We start from the raw sequence: 12,500 nt of genomic DNA on the forward strand, positions 1-12,500 counted from the left end.
GATTTGTACTGAAAGCGTCTCGAGAGCAGAGCCTATATACGCCAAATGACAACGTGTAACCATTTGTCACTATGAATGGTTTAATTATTATGACGCGAGTGTTCCTGACTGACATGTTCCTGACTGACGTGTTCCTTTCTGAGTGTGTGCGTGTGCTGCATGTGTGTGTGCGTGTGTGTGTGTGCGCGCACACGTGTGTGTGTGCGTGTGTGTGTAGTACGGCTGTGAGGCAGTCGATACCCATTGAGCTATTTTAAAAACCCGCACTGGGCCCAACTTTCCCCACATTCAGCAGAAACAACGACTCAGTCAGTGACTCGGTGCAATTTCTCAGCGCCTGCCCTTCCGCTCCTCAGGAGGGGATGTGTCTTCGTCAAGGATACTAGACACATGCCTGCACACCACACACACACACACACACATGACCACGCACACGCACGCACACACACACACACACACACACACACACACACACACACACACACACATCACCACGCACACACACACACACACAGCACACACACACACACACACACACACACACACACACACACACCACACACACACACAACACACACACACACACAGAGAGAGAGTCAGCATGAAACTCAAGCCACAAGAAGCTAGAGGAGTGGACAGTGCCCCCCCCCCCCCTCTCCCCCCCCCCCCCCCCCCCCCCCCCCCCCCCCCCCACTGACTGTCTAGCAGCCATACACTCGGCCCGGAGCGGCACCACGGAACAATGGGAGCAGCAGATAGAAAAAAGGCCAAAGGCGGCGAGAGAGAGAGAACGATAACGAGATGACAAGAGGGGGGGAAACGGAACGGTGTTTTAAGAGGAGAGAATGATGGAAGATGAGCGCGCGAGGAAGAGGAGTGAGGGGGGGTGAGGGGGTGGAGGGGGGGGGGGGTGACCAGTATGAGGATAGAGAGGTCATGTTTTTGCCTCCACGGGCCAGCTGCTAAAACAATCTGTGTGTGTGTGCGCGCGTGTGTGTGTAGGTGTGTGTGTGTGTGTGTGTGTGTGTGTGTGTGTGTGTGTGTGTGTGTAGGTGTGTGTGTGTGTGGGTGGAAGAGCTTAGGGGAGTGTAAAGGAGAGGAGAGACACACTCCAGGAGCATGGGGGCTAAAGAGGCACCCTGCTAATCATCACGCCCACATACCCCCCCCCCTCCCCTCTTCCTCTTACCTTACCACAACCTGCCTAGGGGGCCAGGAGGGAGGGCAGGGTGGGTGGGTACGGCTCGACAGTCATACCACCGACACGCAGTATAGCTATGTTTACATTTAGTCATTTAGCTGAACGCTTTTATCCAAAGCGACTTACAGGTTCTGTACGACAGGTACAACTCTTACAGCCGAGTAACAATGTTCATCAAACAGGGTTGTAACTTGGGTGCTGCAGTGTTGAGTGCATATTAGTGGAGACATGTTAGCATACTATGAGCTAGGGCTGTCCCCGACTAAGGATTTGGATGGTCGACTATTGGTCAACTTAAAAAAGAAATAAAAAAATATATATCATATTTTTAAACTTTTTATTTATTATAATTTTTTTGTATCATTCCATTTGGGCTGTGGGGGGTGCTTAATGTCTGAAGGAGTCGACTGAAGGCTTCTTGTCCTCTGCAAAAGCATGCAATTGGTCCACTGATGGATACATCTTGATATTTGTCTAGTCTAGTGTTGTTCATTAGACGGGTGAAATCCTCTTTCAGTGCCTCTGTGCCTGTTTTCGTAGGCAGTTAGCCTCTGGTATGTGTGCCATTAGCATTAGCCACGCTTCTAGACCTCTTTTCTTTTGGAAAAAATTATTAAAAATAATAATAAAAAAAATAAAAATTAATAAATTTTTTTAATTCAACTAAGAGGTTGGCCAGTCGACTACGGCTCCTTTCGACCGATTAGTCGACTAAACTATTAATAGGGGTCAGCCTAGTAGGTAGTAATATAGGCAAGGTAGATTCCTTAGTAGCAGAGAGCATACTAGTAAAAGACAGTAAGATACATTCAGGCATCATAGCTACATGGGAGGGGAGGGACAGGTAGTAAAAAGCAGATAAAGGTTAGTAGCGTTTAATTTTTTTCCCTATGACATCCTACATTTACATTTAGTCATTTAGTTGACTTAGTATAGGTATAGGCAAGGACGATTAATTAGTAGCTTTAGTGGAAGAGTGCATGATAGTAGAAGACAATAAGAAGGTTAGTATTCTTTAGTTAGTATAGTAATTTTTTCTTTCATTTCACATATTGATTGAAGAAGTGTGTTTTTAGTCAACGTCGACAGTTAGTTACACTCCCAATACAACCTCGCCATCGCTCTCCCTCCTCCTCTGCTTGCCTATCTGCTGTAAAAATCTGCCGACTACTGTGCCCCCCCCCCCATCTCCTCTCTTCCTCTCCTTCCTCCCCCCCCTTTTCCTCCTCCTCTCCTCCTCCCCTCCTTCCCTCCTCTGCCTCCTCCTCTCTGCCACTACTGTGCTCCCCCCTCCTCCTCCTCTCCTCCTCTCCTCCCCTCCTCCTCCCCCCTCCTCCTCCTCCTCTCCTCCTCCTCCCCCTCCTTCTCCCCCCCTCCTCCTCCTCCTCCCCCCCCCTCCTCCTCCTCCCCCCTCCTCCCCCCTCCTCCTCTCCCTCCTCCTCCTCCCTCCCCCCCTCTCCCCCCTCCTCTCCTCCCTCCTCCCCCCCCTCCTCCTCCTCCCCCCCTCCTCTCCTCTCCTCCTCCTCCCTCCTCCTCCCCCCCATCTCCTCCTCCTCCTCCCTCCTCCCCCCCCTCCTCCTCCTCTCCTCCTCCTCCCCCCCCCATCTCCTCCTCCTCCCTCCTCCCCCCCTCCTCCTCCTCCCCCTCCTCCTCCTCCTCCTCTCCTCCTCCTCCCTCCTCCCCCCCCCCATCTCCTCCTCCTCCTCCCTCCTCCCCCCCCCCCTCCTCCTCCTCCCCCCCTCCCCTCCCCTCCTCCTCCTCCTCCTCCCCCCCCTCCTCCTCACCCAGGGGAGCCGGGCTGATATCTCTGTCAGATGGCCGGGTGTTGTGTCTGTAACAGTAACTGACTGCATGGAGACGAGGAGAGAGACATAACTGTGTGTTAGGGAGACGCCTGGAGAACGCATTGACCAGGATACGTCCGCACTTCATACGGTCCTCTGAGGACGCACTGTGCGAGGCTGGGAGTACAGTACATACATGCTCCTACGGCCCCATGGAGGATTACTGTAGCAAAACATGGAGAAGATATATGTACAGTAGCTGCTTTTTTTTAAGCTACATTTTTGTTCATACATATTCAGTTTGCATAGATGCACTCCATGTAATATACATTGTATGTATAGCTAAGCATGAGCTACGGACAGCCACACAGGCTGTACATACAGTACATACACACATACATACAACACATACATACATAGGCCTGCCACGATAACACATTTTGCTGGGCGATTAATTGCCCCCGAAAATATCGCGATAAGCGATATTATTGCGACCGGTTAGAGAATTTTTTTGAGAAATTTATTTCCCAAAACTTTTATTTTGAAGCCCACCGCTCCGTCTTTTCCGGTGTTTAAGACTTTTATTTTGAAGCCCACCGACCGGACCGGAAGTATTGTTGTGATTATCCTAGCCGACAACTTGTCTCGTCCGGTTGTGTTTTTTAGTTTTAACGTTAGCTACTAACGTTAGATGCAGCTACTACAGGCAATCAACGATGAGGAGGAAGCGTCAAAGCAGTATTATAATAGAATAGCTGTGGTGCGTAGGCACTGCAGCACGACTCGAAAACGACCTGTTATAATAAATTAATTCATGTTTAACTTGTCCCCGTCTCCAGTCCTTTGACTAGCCCCACCCGTTCATTGTAAACAATGATGCATGTAATTGTATTAACGTTATTCTGTGTTATTCTAACGTTACACTACAAATAACGCTACTTGGTTAAAAGGAGCAACACTATTGAGAAATGTAGTTAAGCTATGTGGTGTTGCCCCACGGAGCTCCTGTGCTGTGCTGTAGTAAAGCCAGCGGCCCGCCTCCAACACGGACAGTGACTGACAAGGGGCACTGGTTCCGCCTCATTAAAACAAACGCGCAAATAGCAATTAATCGCGTCCGTCAAAATCATTGCATTCATTTAAATTATCGCGGGCAATTAATCGATTTATTGCTTATCGCGGCAGGCCTATGATACATACATACATACATATAGTACATACATGCATACATACATACAGTACATACATACATACATATAGTACATACATACATACATACATACAGTACATACATACACCCACACATACACACATACATACATACACACACACACACACACACACACACACACACACACACACATAAATACACCAACACACATACACATACACACACACACATAAATACATACACACATGCTGTCAAGGCAGGTATTTTAATCAATCCAACCAGAGTGCAAATATAAACAGTAAAGTGCAACAGCAATATACAATGTACAGGTGGTTAACCTGGGGGCAACATATACAAATTAGTACTACGGAGTGTCAGATGTATGTACAGAGTTGTAGTATAATAAATAAAGACGGTATGATGAATGAATGAATGATCATTACATTTATATAGCGCTTTTCTAGACACTCAAAGCGCTCCCCACAATCTTGGGCTACGCAGGCTCAATGGCTGCCATACACTGGCACCAGGCACACATCACACTACACAATGGCTGACAGGCTCAGGAGACAGGGATTGATATTAGCAAATTAAGGGGGAGGGTGGCCTTGATGTCAGAGACCTGATTGGGAATTTGGCCAGGAACGTCGGGGAACCCCATACATACTCTTTGCGATAGACGTCCTGGGTTCTTTAATGACCGAATTCAGTCAGGAACTCGGTTTAGCGTCTCATCCGAAGGACGGCACTCGCAGCTGTACGGTGTCCCTATCATCGTAACAGGGGCATGGTTACTGACTAATCCAGAGGACAGAGTGCCCCCTGCTGGACAACAACACCACTTTCCGACAACGGGCTTGACCGGGGGCTCGAACGGGTGATCTTCCGATCATGAGTCCGGAGCTCTACTCATGTAGCCAACTAGCCACGCTGCCGGTATGACTGCGTCTCTACATTTCGTAGCTCCATTTCTGCAGACCCCTCTCTGATTGGCCACTGTTGCCCAATCGCGTGACGAGCTGTGTCTTTTGCCCATTTCCGTGTCGAACAGCCTGCAAACTACCTGGCGTTCTATCGCCCTGCTCTAAGACAAACTCTAACCTTAACCAACTTCGAAAGAGTGCCTAAGCTTAACCAGTGTAGAAACAGGCGTGGGGCCAATCAGAGAGGGGTCTGCAGAAATGGAGCTTACGAAATGTAGAGACGCGGTATGACTACTACTGGACAGCAGTGTAACTAGTATAGGATAACTAGTATGTAACAGATATAGATATAGTAAAGGACTATGTGAGGATAGGTATATATGCGGTGGTATGGTATATAGGGCCTACAGCATTATTGTACATGATGTACATGATTATTGTACATGTTGTTAGTCGTTTAATGTTGTTTGTGTCTGCATCCTTTTTTAATCCACCTTTCAACTGAAAACACATATTCTGGGACGATCAGGAATTAGAAGAATGGGCAGGAATGATGTGAGAAAATAGTCGTGATAGAGAAGGAGAGAGACCAGCTTCTGCTACAATACACACACACACACACACCCACATGCACACAAAACACACACACACAATCTACACACTGCCAAACTCCCGTGAGGAGTTCTGTGCCAGCAGCATTCCCTCTGCGATTGCTGATGAGGTTGATTGGCGAGGCTGCGTTCCCCGCCCCCCAGGGAGTTCGGGCCCAGCCATGCTTTCTAAGATTAGCCTGCTCCAGTCATGTGTACAGCTAACTAGCACACCACTATGGTACAACACACACACACACACACACACAAACACACACACACACACACACACACACACACACACACACACACACACACACACACACACACACATACACACGCCCGCCCACACACACACACACACACACACACACACACAGTGATTTTCACACACACGGTTCACACATGTTCCGGCTTCACAGTATACATAATTAAAAACCATTAGATGAGCGACGGAGATGACCACCGGGGCTGTACTGAATAACACTCGTGGAAGCAGCTATTTGCTCTTTTTAAAGCTCGATAATCAGGAACAAACTGCAAAAGATGCGTGTTGTTTGTTGTGCTTTATTTCTCACCAAAAATTACCATTATAGAAGGCATTTGCTTAATGAAGGCCACGCCTTGAGGATTTCACTTGGAACAGCTGTGTGAGGATCCTTATTAGTCGCAGGCAGAGAGACGATTATGCAGATGCACATATTGGATTAACACGCCGTTCATTGTGTCTGAAGCACGGGCTGCTGCACTGTATCAGAGAGAGACACACATACTGTACTGACTAAAAGAACCAGGGGCTGCACTTGTGTGTGTCTTGGATGGGGATGTGGTGGGGATTGATGTGTCGGGTGTTCGAGGGACTGACTGTTCCGTGGTGGGGGGGGGGGGGGGGGGGGGGGCGTTCACATGCCTTCGAGCGACATTATACTATTGTACTTATTTTATGCCTATTCTTAAATCTGCACGTCTACATTACACTACTTTTATTGTCTTTTATACCTATTCTTATGTCTGAAGTTTATGCGATTTTTTATTTTGTCAATTTGTGTGCTGATTTTATGCCCATGTTCATTTTTATTTTCTTTAAAAAAAATTATACTAATTGCTGTGGTGCACTCTGGACTTAGAGTACTACTGTATGTAGATAGCTATTAATTTGTATTATTGTTATATTGTAGAAATGTGTGCATTGAAATGTCAGTAAAGTCTCGACTACATTGAAAATGAGGGTGACCTCAATTGTCTTTTCGAGTATAAATAAAGGTTGATGATGATGACATACTGACTAACAGAACAGAGTGACTGGAGCTGATTCAAGTCAAGAGGCAGTTTATAGTCTGTATATAGGGAGGTGTAGTGGTTACGTGACGTCATTGCCGTTTTCGTGTTCCACCCTCTGTCCAACGCAATGCATTTCCCCATTGCCCATTTCTAAATCGTCTCGTTTAAAACAAATAAAGCATTAACATTGGCATGGTGTACCTTTCTGTGCTTATTCATCCACAATCTATAGCTCAACATGAAAATATTCGCAATTAATGTTACATGATAGAAGGGAACTCATTTTGTGCAAAAATGGAAAAGCTTTTCAATTTCCATGCGGCGGAATTGTTACAATAGCCGATAATCCATTTTCCCAATGATGAATCCCTATACGGGTGGAACAACCAGTGACGTCAGACTACACCTCCCTATAGTATATAGTATATAGAATGTATCACAGGTGGCGGCTAGGTGGTGTAGTGGGCAAGGCACTCGCCACCAGTGTGGAGACGCTAGGATTCGCGTGTTCGAATCCAGCTCTCCACATTGTTTTCAGTTTAGCTGGTCGTCCGCAGTAATACACATTGGCCGTATTACGGGGAGGGAAAAACTGAAGGGTGGGGATCGAACGTTGTGAACAAGCGACTCCTACAAGTCGGTTGGTGCGCCTGCGCAGTAGAATCAGGAAGTGTCGGGGGCAGCGTGAGCCTCCCACGCGTTACTCCTCGACACTGAGAGATCGAGCTGCGCAGGTGAAAAGATGCGACTGCTGTTACCTCAAGTACCGGAGGGGACTTGTGCTATGTATGACTTAGTCCACATTGCAGCCGGCTTGTGGGAGGCAAGAAACAGCGTTCGTGACAGGGGAGGGTTGAATTGGATGATACGAAATTGGGATGGAGAAAAATGGGAGAAAAAGTGGATCAAAAAAAGAATGTATCACAGGTATGTCAAGGTTATTATAGTAAACTAAAAACTAAAACTAGGTGTGAAAGCTTTCGTTTTAGTTTTAGTTTAGTTTAGTGTGTCAATTCTGTCAAATCTGTCAACACAGCAAACATGAGGATGAACATTAACAGTAACAGTAAAAACGAAACCGAAACTAACAGACCCACCCTGGAAACTAACTGAAGCTAAACAAACAGAAAGAAAGAACGAAAAAAGAAAGAAAGAACGAAAAAAGAAAGAAAGAATGAACAAATGAATGGATGAGAAAGAAAGAAAGAGCAGAAGAAAGAAATTAAGAAAGAAAGAAAGAAAGAAAGAAAGAAAGAAAGAAGAAGAAAGAAAGAAAGAAAGAAAGAAAGAAAGAAAGAAAGAAAGAAAGAAAGAAAGAAAGAAAGAAAGAAAGAAAGAAAGAAAGAAAGAAAGAAAGAAAGAAAGAAAAAGGAAGGAAGAAAGAAAGAAAGAAAAAAAGGAAGGAAGAAAGAAAGGAAGAAAGAAAGGAAGGAAGAAAGGAAGAACGGAAGTAAGGACTAGCCTCAACATGACACGGATGAAGGAACGGTGATGATAGGAGTGGAGGAGGGGAGGAGGGGAGGAGAAGGGGAGGGGGGGGAGGAGGAGGGGAGGGGGGAGGAGGGGAGGAGGAGGAGGGGAGGAGGGGGACTGAAGCAGTAGCTCAGAAGTCAAGAGGAGATGAAGACAGGAGATAAAACTGTCAGGAGGAGGAGGGGGAGGAAGAGGGGGAGGAAGAGGAGGATGAAGAGGCGGGGAGGAGGAGGAGGAGGGAAAGAGGAGGATGAAGAGGAGGGGAGGAGGAGGAGGAGGAGGGAAGGGGGATTAGAGGGGAGGCATGGGGGTCAGGGATAATAGACCCCCCTCACCTGGCTCGGACTCCTCTTCATCAGAGAAGCCACGCCCTGACCTTTGACCTGACCCCTGATAGCCTTGCATGGCTCTCCCTGTCTTTCATCCCACGTCAGCTGACAGGAGACTGTTTCGAAGCTGTTATTATTACAAACACTAGGGCTGTTCTCCACTACGGACAGTTGTAGTCGACTAATAGTCATGGGATTCTGTCGACAAATCACATTGTCTAAAGAGGTACAGTAGTGTTGTGCTCGAGGTCTTTATCATAGAAACAGCAGTAGCAAAAAATACTTCGGTTTTAGCTAAAAGCCTTTATTTTGACATGGCTAGTTAATTGCAACAATTGAATCACATTGTCTATTTAATTCGACAAATTGTGTTACCGACGCCATTTTCAAAGGAGGAGTAACAGCTGTGACCCTCCCTCATGCAGGTGCTTTCAAAGTAGCATCGAGCCTAGTAATAGAATTGCTCTGCTGAGTCCAATGATGCCTCTCAAAAGACATTATTTGGGGCAAAACCCCATGCAGAGATTATTATTAGGCTATTGTTATTATTATTATTACTAGGGCTGTTAATATTAAAATGTAACTTTTTCACATTAATTTGAAAACCTTGACGCATCAAAAAAAGTACATCTTGCCTTTTTTGACCCCAAACGCTTCCCGTAGCTTTTGACATCCAGTGGCAGTTTGTTTACGTTCCTGATAAACGAGTGACCAGTCGTCCCCTGAATGTCTTATTTCATTATGCAATGTTTCCAAATTGACTCTTGGATTAAATTAAGTGTTAAGTATGTAGCGATGAACGGTCTTTCCCAGCGGAGCAGCGAGTACTAAGTAACGCTGCACAGGTCGAGCTAGACGCTATATGCTTGCTAATGATGCCTGGTAGCAGTAACGTTAACGGAGATTATCTGAAGGGGCCGTCTGCCAACAAAGATGTGACCGATGAGTTCTCTTGTGATTACTTTTTCTAACCGTCATTTATTTCTTTAGGACTCTACAAACGCATTTTACTACGTATATATTTTAATTCATACGATTAACACGTTACATGTTTTTATCGATTGACAGCCCTAATTATTATTATTATAATTATTATTATATTTTAGCCTGTGTACTGTCTACATATCGTCTTGGAATTACTTATCACGCTCTCTCTGGTGATTAGCTTATACTTTAAGGTTCCTAGAGTTTGCACTGAATTAGGAAAATCTGCTTTTAGCTCCTGTGCCCCAGAAACATGGAATGTTTTGCAATGCACTTTAAAACTCAACTCATTAGTATCCATTGGCCAGTTAAAATCTTTAATAGCAAACCACTTCATCACAGTCATGCAGTTGTTTTGAATTATTTTAAATACGTTTAATTGATTGATTTTCTGTCTCTATATCGTTTTCTTTCTTTGTATTTATTACGTGTCGTATTTCTCGACGTCATTGTGAATGACAGATTGCTCTCAGTGATCTTTCCAGATTAAATAAAGACTGAATGAATGAATGAATTACATAAATTGGTAGGACTGTAAATCTGACACTGTGGAACATGTGGTTACGTTGAGTCCATCTTCATGTGTGATGCATGGTGGGAGTCTCCATTATGAATTGAACATGGGGGACCCTGATGTAAACAAGACAAAAGTCTTTCTCTGGTCTGCATCCCCTTAACAATTGTGTGTATTGAGCTGTACTGTATTGTACCCATTCTGCAATCTGTTAATTAAAGTTTTCAATCAATCAATCAATCAATCAATCAATCTCCATAGCAGCTCTTTGTGGGTAACCCCATTTATTTGGTTTAAACCTCATTATAAAATGACCTATTGTGACCTCTGGGATAATCACATCCTCGTGAAACTCTACAACCAGAAACTAGAGGCCTACAGCCCATTCAGCCTACAACAGCACAAATAATGAGTAGATATAGAAATCTCTAAATAAATAATATTATATTTACCCTATAGTGTAAAGTGGGAGATTACTGGGCTACAGAAACTGTTTACATTTGTTTACAATACATTTTAAACCTTTAATCTACATGTCAAGAAAGAAGAAAGAAAGAAACCATTTGTATTGTGCCCCACCTACATTTTAGCTTGAATGATATACCCCTGTGTGTCGGACCATGACCATAAGAGAGAGAGAGGACTAAACTGATTCTAGATCAGCGTCTGCTTTACCCGCAGCTCTGTGGAATGTGGGAGCGGTGAACAACACAGCCAGCCACCAGACAGCAGTGCAGGTATATAATATAACCAGCAGACCACGACTGATTCACTAACTGATATATGAGTCCAGCTCAATATACAGTATGATAAGCCTGCGCGTGTGTGTGTGTGTGTGTGTGTGTGCGTGTGTGTGTGTGTGTGTGTGTGTGTGTGTGCGTGTGTGCGTGTGTGTGTGTGCGTGTGTGTGCGTGCGTGCGTGCGCGCGACACACAGAGACAGATGCCATTCATGATAGGAAGCCAGCCATGATGAGAGAGAGAGAATGCGAGTGGGCAAGCTGCCTGTGACTCATCATTTTTCACCCCATTACAAGCACACACACACACACACACACATGCACACACACATGCACACACACACACATGCACACACACATGCACACACGCACACACGCACACACACACACACACACAGACACACACACACTAATCAGCATGTTCTCTGTGGGCGCGGGCGCACATGTGTATGTATGTGAATGTAAATATTGAGCGAGCACATAGGCTTCTTCCATATGGCCGCCACCACCGGTGATAAAAGGAGGGGCGCGTGGGAGAGACGCTGCACATTACGGAGCGCGTGGGAGACAGAGACGCACATTCCGCGACTCTCTTCCATTTCCTGTCGCTCACCCACCACCGGGTCTAAATAATTTCACAGATGACCAGGGGGGCGACGACTAAACGTGAGCTGTACTAGAGATGTTTCTTCTTCTAGGAACACGGGGGAGAAGTGGATGGCCTTGGATTGCGGAAATGATGTACACAGCGTACTTGGGGCTGAGCGTCATAACAGCCCATCCATCCATATATTATATATGTGGGAATAAACAGACGACGTGGTGGAACATGAGTGGCACCCATTTAGGTAGTTTTTAGGCCCATTCCATTCCATGGCATAGCATTGCCTTAGCCCAGATGTGCTCTAAACAGGACCATATGCTGTATAAGCCTTTGATTGATTGATTGAAAACTTTATTAACAGATTGCAGAATGGGTACAGTACAGTACAGCTCAATACACACAATTGTTAAGGGGATGCAGACCAGAGAAAGACTTTTGTCTTGTTTACATCAGGGTCCCCCATTTTCAATTCATCATAACATGTATGACATACATGTATAGGCCTACTATACTATACTATACTAGGAAAGGCTACATTATCAATATAAATTCATAATAAATGTATTAGATTAGATTGGAATGTATTGTCATTATATACAGCACAACGAAAATAAGTTCGAGGCATCCAACCAGAGTGCAACAGCAATATACAATGTATACAGGTGATTAAACTGGGTACAAAATATACAAATTAGTACTACTGAGTGTAGTGCTAATCAGATGTATGTACATTGTTGTATTATATAAATAGAGATAATAGAATGAATGAATGAATGAATGAATGAATGAATGAATGAATGAATGAATGAATGAATGAATGAAAACTTTATTTAACAGATTGCAGAATGGGTACAATACAGTACAGCTCAATACACACAATTGTTAAGGGGATGCAGACCAGAGAAAG

The 12,500-nt window shown here is 45.1% G+C and overlaps 1 protein-coding gene across 1 annotated transcript in view; it reads right to left on the minus strand.

The window, feature by feature from the left end:
• The window catches only part of sh2b2 (SH2B adaptor protein 2), a gene marked incomplete at its 5' end in the record, with an annotated part of 22,878 nt that overhangs the window by 9,565 nt on the left and 813 nt on the right, over positions 1–12,500 (minus strand). The gene's annotated exons all lie outside the window — the stretch shown is intronic.

Source organism: Notolepis coatsorum (genome assembly GCF_963971535.1).
Source record: "Notolepis coatsorum genome assembly, chromosome: 1".
In the NCBI taxonomy this organism is placed as follows: domain Eukaryota; kingdom Metazoa; phylum Chordata; class Actinopteri; order Aulopiformes; family Paralepididae; genus Notolepis; species Notolepis coatsorum.